The sequence below is a fragment of the Dermacentor silvarum genome, chromosome 7 (genome assembly GCF_013339745.2).
Source record: "Dermacentor silvarum isolate Dsil-2018 chromosome 7, BIME_Dsil_1.4, whole genome shotgun sequence".
NCBI lineage: Eukaryota > Metazoa > Arthropoda > Arachnida > Ixodida > Ixodidae > Dermacentor > Dermacentor silvarum.
Genome location: NC_051160.1, coordinates 110,159,766 through 110,176,474, shown reverse-complemented (window position 1 = coordinate 110,176,474; position 16,709 = coordinate 110,159,766).

Below are 16,709 nucleotides of genomic sequence, written 5' to 3'. Positions count from 1 at the left end.
GATATACATCGAATAGAATTCACCTAATGTACCGAAACACTGACGCGCCACATGAGTATTTGGTGCAAAAGGTGTAACACTAGTGCTGCTCTATTGTCAAGTATGTCCGGGAGCGGCATTCTTTTACATTATTTTATGGAAACAGTACATTGCTTAGCAGCAATGCTAAAACTGCGAGTCAGATTTCCTGGCGTTCTACTGTCGCAGTGCCTGTGGCTGCCAACTAATATTTAAATACAGGCATAGCGAGAAAAGGTGCTATCCACCCGGCCGGAAAATATAAAAGCAGCTGAGAAAGCAACACTGCACGATCATTGGTTCCTGAATACAGCATCCGACTTATTTTTTTTCTCGTGATCTATCTCAAACGTACGACTGGAAGTGAGCTCCTTTTCTCTGCGCTGCCCTTCTAATCCGAAAGGCCCTCTTTCTCCAATTCTTATACGTCTTTTAAAGCGAAGCTTTACAAGTCTAGGCGAAATCGTATGTGGCTAGGCGAAACCGCCTGTGTGCAGAAAACTATCATCGTCAGCATCGGCTCGAGCGTCGTCGTCTTCTTCCGCCGCTGGCTCGTTGACGCCCCCTTGGGTGGTGCTCGTGCTCGTGCGCGGAACACGCTCATGCCACAGCTCCCAGGTTCGTCGTCGTCGTCGTCGTCGTCTTCTACTGCTGGATGCGTTGCCACTCATCATTCCAGTGTAGAATTTCTGTCGTCGTAATGGGGAGGCTGCGTTTACGGGGCCTCCCCATTGCTTACGGGGGTATGATGCATTCCTTAAGGGGGTATGAGCCATTCACTGTCTTACGTAACGGACAGATTTCATTTTGAAGCAATTTCATTTCGAAGACTCGCAAGCAGCAATGGCGGGAGAATGCTGCTAACCGCGCCGCCGATCAAACTCGAGACATCGAACGCAAGCGACAACGGCCGACTGCAGGCATACCGTCAGCGGCGTCGTTCTCTCCGTCGCAGCCGAACGTGTGTGTAACATCATAATTTAGAAATACTTTTATGAACCCTCGGGATTAACGGAGTGACAAACAACGAGGACGCACTCAACGGGAGTGGAAGGGCCGACGAACTTGTTTACTATATTGCTCGGTGCATGCAGAAAACTTTATTCTATCTTTTTTTTTCTAAAAGTTTGCATTCTGGGATAAAGTTTGCTATTTCTTCGTGGAAACATTAGCTTTATTCAGATGAACGTAACGGTACCTCACTGGCACAACATATGCGCCGCCTTCGAAGGGCGAGCGTAACAAGAGCGCTCGAGCAGACGATGTCGCGAAATCAGCGGTGCGCTGAGAAGCACCAGCTCCCAGCCACTACACACAGCCTAGAGCCGGCAATCCATTGCTAGGGTATAACCGAATAAGGCTCAAAGGACTCGATAAAGTTTTCACCACCGTCGCCGAGCTACTGCCGTTGGTACACAAGCGCGCTCAAGCCAGCCTAAAGTAACTGGAACTTGGAAAGTGCCGCAGCGCATTTCTCTTCGCCGCCGATTGGTCAGTTGCCTTGAGGTGATCACTTTCCGCCATAGATGGTCCACGGCGCGCCTGGGTGGACGCACAGACGAAGGCATCGCGCGCGCACGCCGTGCGTGTGAGCGATCGATGAGGTCAGACTTTGCATTTTAGGTAACTTAGGGCATATTGCTACGAGTCGCTGCAGTAGCAAACGATGATGACAGGAATGACGAAAACGACGATCGCCGACAGTCGCGCGAACGCGCTTCATCTTGTATGCCTGTCTTCTGCCCGTTGTATATATATATATTGTAAATATATTGTAAAGCGTCTTTTATCCCCATAACATTTTGGTGGAGCGTGCGGGGTTTTCAAGTATCAAGACAGAGTTACGCAGCGGATGCTCCTTGGCTGCATCTACAATGCCAGTTCAAGGACGCGACGAAAATGCTTCGGGCAGGTCACCAACCGAGCCTCAACCACAGCCGTCAACCATCCCGTCGTCTTCACACAACCGCGTGACCAAGGTACCTTTTCCGGCTCTGACAACACCGACGTCGAACACCGACGACAACACCGACGGCTTCAACTGTACGAACGCGTGAACGCTATTAACAATTGGGACCCGACTCTGATGCTAGCGAACATCATAATTTACCTGGCGGTTACGGCACAAGTGTGGTTTTTGTACCACGAGCAGGAAATTACGAGCTGGGAGGTATGTAAGCAAAAGCTAATCGATCCGTTCGGCATGCCCATCGGACGCTGTCGTGCTGCACAGAATGCACTTGCATGCCGAGCTCAGACTTGCACCGAGTACTATGTGATGTATATTCATTAGGTGCTCGCGCTTTGTCGCAAAATTGAGGAGAAGATGCCAGAAGCGGAAAAGGTTGCTCATATTCTCAAAGGTATCGTGGATGACGCGTTTACGTTCCTGGTTGTTAACAACTCCGCCACACTGCAAGATGCCATCAATGAATTAGTAGGTTAATTTGATGATATCGGAAAGATGAGATGCTTTGCGGTATCATCGAACTGCCTAAATGCCATTATATCATCCAGAAGCTTCTTCACGCGTTTTCTTTGAAGACTGCTGTTTGCTATTCGAAAACAAAGCGAGGAGATGCTTAGAAATATGTATAAGCGAGCAAAATGTGGTTCGAAGAGCGTCGAAATGTGTGCGGCTGTGTCAAAAATAACAATGTAGTGAGAAAACCACTGCAATAAAGATCTATCGACCTGTCAATGTCGAATATTAAAATATATATTTTCTCGTGGATTTTGCATTACTGCTTAGAACAACGCGACAGTGACCTGGATAGCAGTTTTAGCATCCCTGTTCTTGTACTGCTGTCCGGGCCCATTGATTTTTGCGAAGTCGACCTGTGTCAGTCGTTTCGAGCGCAGATAAATCAATAGCCACTTTATAAAGGGTTTACATCCACGCTTATAAACGATGCGGGACAGCGCTTGATAACTTGTACGCCTAAATAATCATGTGTGACACACGAGCGTCTGGTTCGTTTTGCTTTAAGAACGGGCAGCGCACAAATGAATGCTTCGCTTTCCGAGTACATGTAATGTATATCGTATCTACCTGAGCAAAATACGATTTTCTTTGTGGATTTCACAGGGCCCACTGCGACAATCATGGTGCCGTACTTCACAGTAGCAAGCCCAGAAAACTCGAGGTAGTGCTGCTCGCATTTTCCGCAACATGTCGAATAGCTGCGAGTTAGCTACGAGGGTGAAACAGTCCATGCAAAAGACCCGAGGTTCATGTAGGCCTGAAAAGTATAAAATGCTTAAAACACAAGTGATGGTGCCTAATTTGGCACATCGTTCAGCAATTTAGCATACTCTTCGGATAGCTTCCCAACGAGCACAAAACTTAACGGGAAGCAGAACAAACGAAAGGACGGCCGCTCGTGCGGCCGTCCTGTCGCTGGTCTTGATTCATGCAATTTAGCGCCTGTTAAAGTTATCCGACCGTGCTTACATGTACTGCTTCGCACGCTTAGTAGATGCACCATCTCATCTTTCGTGTAAATGAAGATGATACATGTCGATTTGCCGTAATATTAGCCACTGAATGAGTCATGAGAGAGGTAGCGTCCGAATACTGCACCAGGGAGGCCAATTCCTGTTCTGGTGAGGGAGTGACTTTGTTGAAGCTTAGTGGGCCTTCCTAATGTGGTTGCACCTAGACTAGTATAGCCCCACTAGCTCTCGGCGATTTTTTTGCCGGCTTCAGGCGCCACTCCATGCCTGAAGAATGTAGAGGACGGAAAGAGGATTCGAACTTACGACCTTCGGATTAGAAGCCGGGTGTTCTACCTGTGCTCCACGCCACCAACACTAGGCAATTTGCAGGCGCAAGTTGGAATCAGCTAGCGCAAGAGAGGGGTAACTGGAGATCACAGGAAGAGGCCTTCATCCTGCAGTGGACATAAATAGGCTGCTGCTGCTGCTGCTGCTGCTGCTGATGATGATGATGATGAAACCGCTGAAAGCGGAGCTGCATAGCTGAGATGCTGCCGCCCGAAACACACGTTGGACCAAATGTGGCAACACCTCCGGCGATGGCGGTACTTTCCAGGTTCCAGTGACTTTAAGCCCGCCAGGCTTGCAGCGCCCCGCTGGTTGTGCAGGGAACCAGTCTCGCTTATTGGCAACCGGAAGCAATAAGCCTACGCTCAAGACGCTCTCACCCTGGCAGTATAGCACAATGCAGCCAGTGGCGTAGCCAGATTTTGTTCGGGGGGGGGGGGGGGGGGGGCTCACCTTGCAGCACAGCTTCCTCCTTACAGAATTTGTCGAGAGATCAAATATAAGATAATAACTGCATTGCCATGGCCAATGTCGTTTTCTATTCGATGCTGCCAACGAATTATTGAACGCTACGCACTCTCAAGACACGTAAAATATGTATTTTTTCATACGAGAATATATTCCTATGTCCCAGAAATTGTCAGAAATAACTGATACTAGTGCTTCCGCGTTTTCATGTCTATTTATTAAGTAAACAAGTTATCACGCGAACTTTGGACTTATATCAGTTCGAAATCAGGAAAGCAGTGCATGCAGCTGCTATGAAAAACGTAAAGACCATGAAATTAACAAGTTGAGGACAAATATTTTGATGAATCTAGGTCATTCAAGAACTTCGTGTACATTTTTGTACATATGCAATGCCAGGTAAAAACCTCAATGACGCTGTCCTTCGTAATAATGAATTACGCCGAAGCAGCTGTTACCGGTCGTGTATTGTGAGTAATTGCACCGAAAGTATAGTCGCAACAGTGAGTACTTATAAAAAGCAAGCGTTCTGCAAAATATACATTAGAAATGCGAAAATAGAATGGAATATACAAATGCGAAGATACAACTTGAAAAAGAGCAAAAAAAAGTGTCGCTGGAAAAAATGTTCACTGCTCGTATACACACAATCTCGCAACAAGATATTCAAATATACGTATAAGTCTAAAATAAATCTACGTATCTAAGCAAACGTCACTGTATATAATGCGTCAAACAAGACAAATGAAGATGTTGCGCAGTCACAGATAGTAAACTTTACGCATAGACATGAACAAAACTATGATCGCAGAAATTGCGACATGTACTTGGACCGTCCTGCTCTATATGGGGAGAATAATAGAGGAAGATGCAGAAATCAGTACAAAAATGTGTATTTTAACTGCCTGCACAGCAGCAACAATTATTCTGCACCCAAAATTAAAGAAGGGTATTGCTTCGTCTTAAAAAAGAAGTAAAAGCAGGTAGCCAAAAAGGAAAGAAAAGGACAAATTTAAGCCATAGATGATGCGGCAAGTTGAACTACTCAATATCTGAGTGTGTTTGTTGGGAAACGCTGCGTGGACCGAGATTTCAATGAGCAAGGTCGGTCAAAAGCGGTTATTGATTTACCTCGTAATTTTCGTATTCGCATGATAATTTTGATCACGATGCTAACTGTGACAATAAACGGCGAAAATGTCTGCGGTTTTAAAAGCTAATGAACAATCATACGTTTTCATAATGACGAGTTTACGGACCTGAAGGAACAGACCTTTTTATTTGCATTCGTTTTTGCTGCTTCGCTATCTAAAGGACAAACTTCACTCAGCGGGGTAGTTTGATGCTGTCGATGAAGTTCTCAGTGGCGAAATCGTGCACTATATTTATTGCGTCTTGAAGCACTTGTTCTTTTGTTCCGATTGAGCCTTTTGTCGTCCAAAGAGTAATGTCATCTGCATAAAGGGCGAAAGGCAGATTTGGACACTTTTCCAGCCTATGGGCTAGGTTATTCATCCCCAAGTTGAACAGTAGGGGTGGCACCTTGTGGTGTGCCCCTATTTGGCATATTAAAAGAGCCGGATCGGGCTTCTCCTATGCCGATAGTGGCGGTTATATTCACCAAGAAAGATTTGATATCATTATAAGTCTTTTCACCGCACCTGCTTTTCTCAAGTTCTTTCAATATCAGTTCGTGCGCGATGGCATCGAATGCGTATTTGAGGTCTAGGGCCGCTAGTAAATGCTCACTTCCTGCTGGAATGTGGCTCAGTACCTCTTCCTTCAGTCTTAGGAAGACATCTTGTCTCGATAAGTGTGGCCTGAAGCCATACATATAGTTCGACAAGAGGTTATTGTGTTCTATATAGTTTCTAAGTCTTGTGTGGATGACTCGCTCGAACAGTTATCCCAGGCAAGACGTGAGTGAGATTGGCCTGAGGTTTTGTATGTTACGAGCCTCGCTGTGTTTAGGTGTCAAAATGATTTCTGCCTCTTTCCACTGTTCTGGAATTTTCCTGGTTGGCCATACCTCTCTGTTGAAGTATTTAGTTAGTCTCTTAATTTGTTCATGATTTGTGTTCCGTAGCATTGCATTAGTTAACCGATCCTTCCCAGGCGGTGTATTTTTCTTAGCTGCCTGGATTGCTGCGAAAAGCTCTGCTTTCGTTATGGGGGCATCCAAAATTTCGTTCGGGAGCCCATCGTATGCTTTCGAGTATGACTGAATAATTGGTTCCCCTATGCATCTTTCTTTGAGTTTTGCTATGAGTTCGCCTTCTGTGCCCTTGAATTCTCCTACTATGGTCTCAAGGGCGCGTGATGATTCTGATTTCGTTGCTGCTAGGTCTAACATACTTCTAAGTATGTTCCAGGTTTTCTTTGTGTCGAGGTTTCCCCTTAGGGAATCACTGAGCTGCAGCCAAATATCATTTTATAGTTTCTGCGCATAATAATTTGCTTGTTGTGCAATTACCTCTAATCTTGCTCTGAGTTTTCTATTAAATCTTTGGCATTTTCAGCGTTTTGTGAGGCCTCTATGGCAGTCCCATAATTGTAATAAATGTGTGTCTGCAGTGATGCTCTTGGAGTTAGCAAGTGTGCTGTTCGCACGTCTTCCGACCACTGGTTGATATCTTCTATCTGCCCTTCTGAAAAGAGTTGCTTTCTAAATTTTTCCCAATCAGTCATGTTGGCTGTTCCAAGCGGTCTACGGATTTTCGGTGACGAGGTTGATAGACTGACAATATAATGGTCACTGCCTAGTGTTTCATCTAGGTCCTTCCAAGGCGCTTCCTCTACGTGTTTCCCTCTTTCCCGTCCCCCAGAGTATGGTAGCCAACGAGACGCATTTCTGGTTCACATCCCTGCCTTCTCTTTCTCTCCCCCTCCTCCTCCTGCGTGTTTGGTAAACGTCAGATCAGGGTACGTTTCTAAACTCACGCTGTTCCCCAGTCTGGTAGGCGCTAGCGGCAGCGTTTCTAGTTTTAGGTCGAACTTGTCCGTGACCTGCACCAGTCTGGTGCCCTTTGCAGAATCCCTTACGTATCCCCAGTGTGAGTGGGGTGCATTGAAGTCACCGGCAACGCTTAGTTTATATTTGTGATTCATTTTGCCAATTGATATTTCAATGGTTGTCTAAATCTGTGCCTTTTTCATTGGGGGGGGGGGGGGCTGCAGATATTAACAATAAAAAAGTTTGGTTTCCCCCTTTTTGAGTGGAAAATTCAGTAATTTGGTGATGAGTTCAGCCTTCAAGGGGCTTTTGTATATTAGTTACGATGTTCTTTCTCACCAACGTCGCTACTTTCGAATGCTTGGGGGTCTGATATGTATAGTAATCACGTAGCTCTACCGGCTTATTTCCTACCTCTTGGAGGCAGATTATATCTGGCCGGGTTAACGCTGTATTATAATGAATAGTTGTAGGGCTGCTGCCCTTTTTTTGGTAGGTACGGTAGTTCCAGTGCCAAATTTCGCAGTTTTCCTCCAATACCCGTGATCTATTGGCCATGTGGGGTAGATAATTCATTATCGGAGGAGTCGGCGACTACTGCATTTTTCGCTCTTCGCGGTTGTGGAGTCCCCGGGTTATCCCCGCCTTTTTTCCTTTTGATTTGCCGTAGATTGTTGATGGATTCGTCCACGGAAGTTCTAAGATTTTAAAATTCATTAAACATCTGTTGCTGGAAGTTTTGTACTCACTGCAGCTGTTGAACTAATTGTTGCAACATTTGCTCTGTTGAATTTGTTTTAGGTTCTGCAGTGTTACTCTCCGCGCCGCCCGTTGTGGAAGAGTTCGCGATTTCTGTTTTGCCTAATAGTTGTTTAAGAGACGCGATGTCCTTTTTGAGCTCAGACAAGCTCTCTTTGAGTGTGTGGTTTTCCGCTATCAATCTTTAGTATGCTATGTTGGATGTTATGGGAGCCTGCAACTTTGCCACCTCCGCCCAACTTACCCTGTTACCCTTGTCCTTCTCTCCCTGCCCGGGCATGTGTCTCCCTGCGGCACTGGCCTTCTGGATCCTGGGAATGTGGTTTGGGTAAGGGAAAAGAGTTTGTTGGGATGGACTGATGTTTGGTCTTGATTTGGAGTTGAATCTTGATTTTGCTTTGCATCTTGATTCACGTAGCCTATGTCAGGTCTTTGTCTTGATCTCGATCTGGAACTTGATCTGGATTGGTGTCCTTCCGTCCATAGAGATCTCGTTCGTGATGCTGTGCGTGGAAGCCTTGGCCACATGTAGTCCTCCGGTTCGGTGTCGTCCGTCACGAGCCATTTATGTCTTCGCGCCATTTTGATCAACGAAGTTCTTGAGTACCCTTGTTTTTGTTTGTTTGTGATTGGTTTCGTTGGCTTTAGTCGTTTAGCGCATTCTTTCGCTCCTGTTAGATGTTCTCCTCTGCATGATGCGCACTTTGGGGCACAGTCATGGTTGGGGTTGGGCTCCAATTGTGTCCCGCATCCGTGGCATACAGGAAGGCTGGGGTTCGGGCAGACGTCGGTCCTATGGCCTATTTGGCAACACATTTTACATGTTTGGATTGTATTTTTGTAAGGGAAACGATCAACTCACCCCCTTATAATACACTTGCCTGGGAAGAATCTTGCCATAAAATTTTATAACGGCTGTCTTTGATTCCCTGAGCATTCTTGCGTAGATGATTTCTACTCCTTGAGTTCTTATTCGCAAGTTGTTTTTCAGCTTCACGGGGTCCGTCTTTGGTTGCAGTCCGTGTATAACACCTTTGAGCGTTCTTTCTCCGGTTGCTACATAAGCGTTTATATCGTGCACCTTGCCGTTGAGGCTAATCGAAGTTAGTTTTCTGACCATTTCCGCCGTTTATTGATCTGGTGTCGATACTATAAAGATATTAGATCCTGGCTTTCGGCGTAAGAGAAATTTTTCACCACTGACCTGGCCTCCACTCACTTCGGTAACGGCTTCGGCTAGTTGGGGGCTGATGAAATTCCTTATGGCGAGTCCTTTGTGCGGTCTGACAATCACTCTAAAATCCTCTGTAAGTAGCGGTGGCAGCTTCTTGTATATCGCCGTCTTCTTAGTGAAGGGACTGGTTCCTGCAGTCTGATACGCTGCTCGCAGCTCTCCGCTGACCTGATCCGATCCCTTTGTTTGATTATTCTTCTGTTTTGCTTGCTCTTTCCTTTAGCGAAGTGTTAATACAGTCTGCCAGTCTCTGTCTTCTTATGTTTGGTTCGGTTCTCTGCCATTCGATGCAGTCGAAGGACCCGCGGTCACCAAAATGCCTGCACTGGGATCCCCTTCTTTTTGATTATCTATTGCATCACGCTCAGAGTCCGTTTTGGGCCCAGGCACCTTCAATGATGTTGTTTGCAACGTCATCGTTGTACTCGCCACTCGGCACGGCCACTGGCGAGTAGAACGTCGCCACTCGGCACGTTCGCCGCCGGTGCCGGCATTCCAGCCTCAAGTGCCTGCCCGTTGTGGTCACAACAGTTCGAGTTCAATTTCACAGTAAATATTGGGTGTACACTCACAAGTCTTGTGCCTCCTGGTTCCTTGGAAGTGGACGAATCAGGTCATGTCCGTAGCTTCCACGTTTGGTCCCAGAAAACGACTTCCACGAGCATTTCTGTCAGAGCGCAATCACACTCCGTCAAGGTACGTGGGAGCACGCGTTCCTAAGTCTCGCTGTCACAACTGACTACACGACGCGTTACGCCATCACGTGAATATTGCCGACGAGCTGGTTGCGGACGTTGCGCATTTCCTTTTGCATGACATCATACTACAACACGGCGCACCGAGGCAGCTGCTCATTGATCACGGCCGCACCTTCTTGTCGACGCCAACTTCGTCCGTGACAGTCGCGCTCATTCCAGGCTAGAAAATTTGCCTCCTTACCACATAGGTCTGCCGACACGACCAGACACACCAAGACCAAATCAGCAGCCACGATGACGGGTCCAGCATCGCCAGCTGCCATCGCAATATGACAACCCAAGGGGCTACTTACCATCCGTGGAGTTTCGTCACACAACCTGGAAACCTGGCTTGATACTTTCGAAGTGATCTCAGCCCTCAACAACAACACCTCGAAGGACACATTGTGCCATGTTTACTCTTTTTGGAAGCCGCAGCGAAGACTTTGTACTACAACTGTAAGTGCACTCTTACAACCTGGAACCTGTTGAGTGGCATCTTGCAAAAGACCTTGACATGCGATGTCCAAAAAAAGGGCCAGTGTCTGGTAGAATATCCGGGTCCAGCAGTCTAAAGAGAATCTTCCCGTCGTTACGGAAGGGATTACCCGCCTTTTCCTCTACGCCGACGCGGGGGAGAAAAAAGTTCGCTTCCTCATGCGTGGTGTGACGTAACAACTTTTCGCCGGAGTAATATGGGACCCGCTAAAGACCGCATTAAAGTTTCTTCATGATACCACCAACATCGAGAAGGCATTCGAAATACGGAAGAGACAATGCAGCCGCCTCACGCTCACGAGAAGCAACGCCTAAGTGCAATCATTAAGCACTGACAATCTGCTCGAGACCATCAGAGTGGTCGTGCTGGAACAGCTTCAGACGTTCTTCTCATGACCGCCGCCTCAGGTGGCTTCTTTGGTTGTTTGCGAGCGATGGAGGCGAAGTCTACCACGTCTACAGCCGATGCCCATACCGCAATATGTGCCTGCGAGAATTCGCCGTCAGCGTACCGCACCCAATGCAAGGCGAAGAACCACGTCAGATCGTGGACTACATCGCAGCCACATAGAGGATACATCGACAGACAGACAATAAACTTTATTGAGGTCCTGAGGGACTAGCCGCCGGAGACCCGTTGGGGCCCCGGCTCGCCGCTAGCTGCCCTAATGTTGGAATCGGGAGGCCAACCCTCTCCGCTCTTTCATGGGCCTTCTGGACGGCCGTGGACGGCAGCTCGCACGGTTGTTTTTTTTTTTTGTGTGGACCACCTTCGGCGCCAGCCCGAAACGATCAGCACCATCCCCAAGAAGTGTTCTGACACCTGTGGAGACCAACCGCAGGTCATTCGGACCATATTTCGGTGTTTTACGACCTAATTTCCACCTTCCCAAGCTGGCGAGCTGCTAACCCTAACTTCGAGTAGTGAGCAGCGGCGGCGTCGGTGCCGGCGGGCGCGTACTCTAGGATGGCGGCCGTAAGGACTCCGGCTGCGACAGCGATGGCCGGAGGAATATTCTGGGAAGATTCTACATCAAATCGACGCCCAATTACAACGTCAAATCTGGAAGAGATGGTTGGTGATGCAACACCCCACCAGCCCCGCGATTGCAATAAGTCAACTACGATTACGAGCCCTTTGCAAACCACTACCTTGGTAGACGAAACAAAAGCAGAAGCCTGATGGGAGCGCGTTCTATCCTTGAAGGAAAAGAAAAGTCTCGCTTAGGAACGACGTTCCGCGCAAGCAAACGCAGCGCCATCTGGATTGAACACCAACTCATCCAAACCCAATGCGCACCGCGGACGACCACGACGTAAGCGTCTACCACCGCTACCGAAGAGTGACCTGAAGGTGGTCAAGCCACATAAAAGGCCTACCAGTCAAGAATGTTAACAGTCAGACCCTGGCAAAAGCCGTCGTGGAGGCATGTCAGGGCAGAACCACCGGTGAGTTCATTCTAAGAATCAAGCCGGGTTCCACATTACAGTGGTCTCCACCCCGAATCGGGATATGGCCAAGGTCATATAGGCCATTAAATTCTTGAATATCAACGGACGACCGAACCCGGTCCCTGCATACGTTACGGCAGGAGAAGACACGGTGCGGGGTGTAATCCACGGAATTGAACCCTACACACCTTCTGATGTGCTGCGACCGAATTTACGTATTCGAAACCAGGGACTGGAGTTGATCGACGCAAGAATGCTGGGCGGCTCACAAAGTGCTTTGCTAACATTCTACGGCACCCAAGTGCCAAGGTGTGTTTATTACTTCGGGGGCGAAAAACTGTGCACCCCATATCGAAATGCGGCACAATTCTGCCATATCTGTGGCTTCGTGGGACACCGCACCGACGTGTGCCCACAGCCCGACATACAGGTGTGCCGCTCGTGCGGGATGCGGGAGCCCGCCGATGGGCACGCGTGCGCCCACAGAAGCGCGATCTGGGGGGGGGGGGGGGGGGCTTGATCACCCAACGGGTGACCGCACATGTCCCAAAAGACTAAAGCCGGTAAACCCGAGATCACCACCGCAGTCCAAAAAGACAACCAAGACCAAGCTACGGTGTTCGCCAGCGAAGGCGAGGACTCCGAGCTGGAGTTCCGTACGGATCATCGCAGCCGCTCCACGGGCGAGCTTGGTCGGACAGCCGGGCCAGAGGAAACGGTCGGCATGTAGTATCAAAAGCCGACAAGAAAACCGGAGGCCCCAAGAAGTCCCCAGGGGCCCCACTGGCATGGAGCACCCTTCAAAATCATGAGGTGAGCTGGGCACCAGTGTTATCTTCCGCTGCCATATCCAAGAATACACAAACCCCAATCACACAAAACCCCGAGTATAAGAGAATAGTCGAGGAAAACAAAGTATTTCGTAACAGTTTAGCCGAGCTACGAGCCGAGTTTGAAGCTTTTAAGAGCATGGTAAATAACGGCAAATCACAGCAACCAATACAAATTGCGGAACATACTTCCAAAGCACCGCTGACACTACTGCAAAAGTGTGCCACCTCCAGCGCTCCATCGTAACGCTGGAACAGTTAGCATAAAACATGCAGCTAATATTCGCAGAGATAAACAAACTGAAGCGAACGGTGGAGGATGCACAAACACAAAGCAGCCGCGCCCCAAAAAAGGGTCAGCAAGAGCCCGGGTGCTCCTACCCGGACACCGAAAGCCGCAGATCACACCGATAGTGTACTACTATCCATGACTAACACTACAAACAGCAGAAAGACCGGACACATTGAAATTTGGGAATGGAATTGCTGCACGCTACGCAAAAAATTGGCTAACTTCACGCACTGTGTAGAATGGGCGCCAATCCCTCCAGATGTTATCTTTATTCAGAAGGTAGGAAAATAAAAGCAAAAACTCAGAGGATACGAGCTGTATGCTCACCCAGATCACCCTCAAGTGGCCACCTTTGCCAAGAAGGGTGTAGCGTTTTGCGTATATAATTTTTTTTCTGGGGGGGGGGGGGCTATCCAGCCTCAGATACTCACCGAAAACAATTACTGTTGGCATTTAGAGTCCTCCCAGAGAGAAACAGGCGGATTTCGAAAACGTGGTGGCCACCGCGATGCGACTCGCTCAAGGTAGGGACAAAGTCATATTGTGAGGAGACTTTAACCCCCATCACTCAAACTGGGGCTACAGTAGAGACAATACCAAGGACATCTTGTTAGCGGACCTCGCAGAGCGCTACGGGCTTTACAACTAACCCAACCGGATCTCCCCACGCGAATCGGAAACATCGTGTCCAAGGACACGTCCCCGGACCTCACGTTCACCAACAACTAAAGTGACAGGCGATGGACCAACCTAGGTGAGAACCTAGGAAGCGACCACTATATTTTAAGCATATCGGTTAATGCATCCAAGATTCGAAGAGCTATTGGCAAGGCAAGGCTATCCGACTGGACCAAATTCAGCGAAAAACAAAAAACGATCGGAAGCATAACAGACATGCGAGACTGGGCTGAGCGGATCAGAATTATCCACGCTGGTGTCACGAAAACAATTGAGATGACAACGGAGACTCCAGCCGTAGACGGTCACCTCTTGCATCTCTGGGAAGCCCGGAGAGGTCTCACATAAAGATGGAAAAGACAGAAGCTTAATCGCAAACTTAGGATTCGCATAGCTCAGCTACCACATCAAGCTAACGAATAGGCATGAAAGTGCAGCGACACCAATTGGCGTCACTTTAGCGACTCGCTTCGGGGTACGTTTACTACAAAGAAAACATTGCACATTCCTCGAAGTATGATTGACCCGGGAGGAACAAAAACAGTCACGAACCGCACACTCAAGCTTCTGTAAAACGAGTTTGAAGGCAGGGAAGCCGACATGATAGAAATAATTGAACAGATATAAGTAGGAACGGCCCCGATCGGGCAATCCACCAAGCCCGTTTACGAAGGACAGGACCAACTAGAAGTGCACGCCCCCATAACCCTTCAGGAGGTTTAAGCGGCGGCACATTTCTTCAGGAAAAACACCGCCCCAGGGGTGGATCAGGTCACGAACGCACTGATTTGCAATCTAAGTGCCGACATGCTAAGGAACTCGACCGAATTCTTTAAGAACACGGTCTTTAACAACATCCAGACGAGGCGCGCAACCAACGCGCTCCCGAGCCGCCGAGCCTCCGCCAGTATGGTGGCGTCATCTAGTCAAGTTGCGTGAAAACGCGGCGCGCCCGACATGTAGTTGTAGTTGTAAGGCTTGATTGGGCTCAGCAGAGGACGGCGTTCTTCCCAAAGAATGGAAGGAAGCGAAAGTAATCCTGATTCCGAAACTGGGCTAGCCCCGTAACATCAACAACTTTCGACCGATTTCCTTAACCTCATGCGTAGGGAAACTTTTACAGCGTATGCTGTTATGGGCTCGTTCCGATAGCCGTTTCAGGTCGCGATGATGCCGCCGCCGTTAGCCACGTAACCGATATCGCCGGAAACGCGAAAAAAATACCCTATTCTCACCGGGATCGAACCCGCGCCCGGTGCGTGGTAGCCGGATACCCTACCACTGAGCCACGCAAGTGCTGCTATCGGGCCGCGGAAAATACCCTAAGGCAAACGCAGCGTGAGACGACTCGAGCCTCCGCCAGTATGGTGGCGCCATCTAGGTAAGTTGCCTGCAAACGCGGCTTCCGCAGGCGCAGACGTCGATATGCGATTCAGACTAGCCGCGCAATCAACGCGCTCTCGAGTGCCGAGCCTCCACCAGTATGGTGGCGTCATCTATTTAAGTTGCCTGAAAACGCAGCGCGCCCGACATGAAAGTTGTAGTTGTAAGGCTTGATCGGGCTCAGCAGACTGCTCTGGAGAGAGCATTACAAGTCGCAGCTCGCCGTCGACGCCGGGCGGACAGTTCAGATCGTTCTAGTCAAAACGAGGCGAACAGACTGCCGCGAAGACCCTGTTGTGCGTGGTGCCCAAATTGGAGCTACTCTTGAGCCGCTCCACCCGCTTACGCTGTGACTGTGCTGCGTGTGCCACGCAGGCCTGTGATTTTTTGAACAGGTTGTGCAAGTCAGGCTCTCGAACCACCTAGAACTAAACAACATATTCCCCTCCAACATGCTCGGTTTCTGACTCCACGTGACGGCGCAGGACGTTTTTCTACTACTAAAGCACAAGGTCCTGCACCCCAACAGAAGTTCGGACGATGAATTTGTATTCACATTGGGCATCAAGAAGGCCTTCCACACCTTATCCCACCACACTATTTTGCAGTGACTGCAAGCGGTAAACTGTGCAGCACGAATTTATACCTACGTGCTTTCGTTCCTCAGTGACCGCACGGCTACAATCAGACTAGTCTCCACGAGGTCCGACACTTTCAGCTGTCCCGACAGAGGCACTCTTCAGGGAGCTATACTCTCTCCACTGCTATTTAATGTGGGGATGAGAAAGCTAGCCCTGGAGCTAGATAACACCCGAATCTCGGCTGTGCGATATATGCCGATGACATCACGCTTTGGGCTCACCAGGGGTCCTACGGGGACAAGCAAGACACTCTTCAAAAGGCTATAGATGCAGTCGTGGAATACACGAGGGCGGTGGACATGGCGTGCGCACCCAAGAAATCAAAACTCATTCGGGTGCGCGCGAATTACGCAAGAAAGAAAGACTGGGTGCCAGTCATCTGACTCTAGACGGGGCGCCGACTCGAGAAGTGCAGACACTCAGAATATTGGGGATGTGGATACAGCAGAACGGCGGAACACACACCGTTCAAGAACTCAAGGCGGTCACAGGAAACGTTGCCAGGATGATACGGAGATTGGCAACAAGCAGAGATGGCCTAACTGAAGGAGAGACCATCAACCAGGTCCACGCATTCGTAAGCAGCGGGATCACGTACGCCCTTCCGTATCAGGTCTTCACGAACCAGGCAATATAATACAGGCAAACACAATAATCACCATAGAGGCAATAAACAATACATGCCAACAGAGTAATCAGAAAAGCCTTCAAAGCCGCCCTTAGTCTTCCCGAATGCGCTAGCACAGAGTGATTGGAAGGACTACGCCTTCACAATACTTTTGACGAGTATGCAGTCACGAAGTTGTATGCGCAGAAAGAACGTCTTTGTTCTTCAACTCAGGGCACGGAAGTATTGGCGAGGTTAGCATTTACACTGAGGCCCCAGTATTGCGGAGAGGAGACGGCACAGATAGACCGCAATGTTCGATCGCACATCGCGGTGGCCCCAATTCCCCAGGACATGCACCCCAACTACCAGC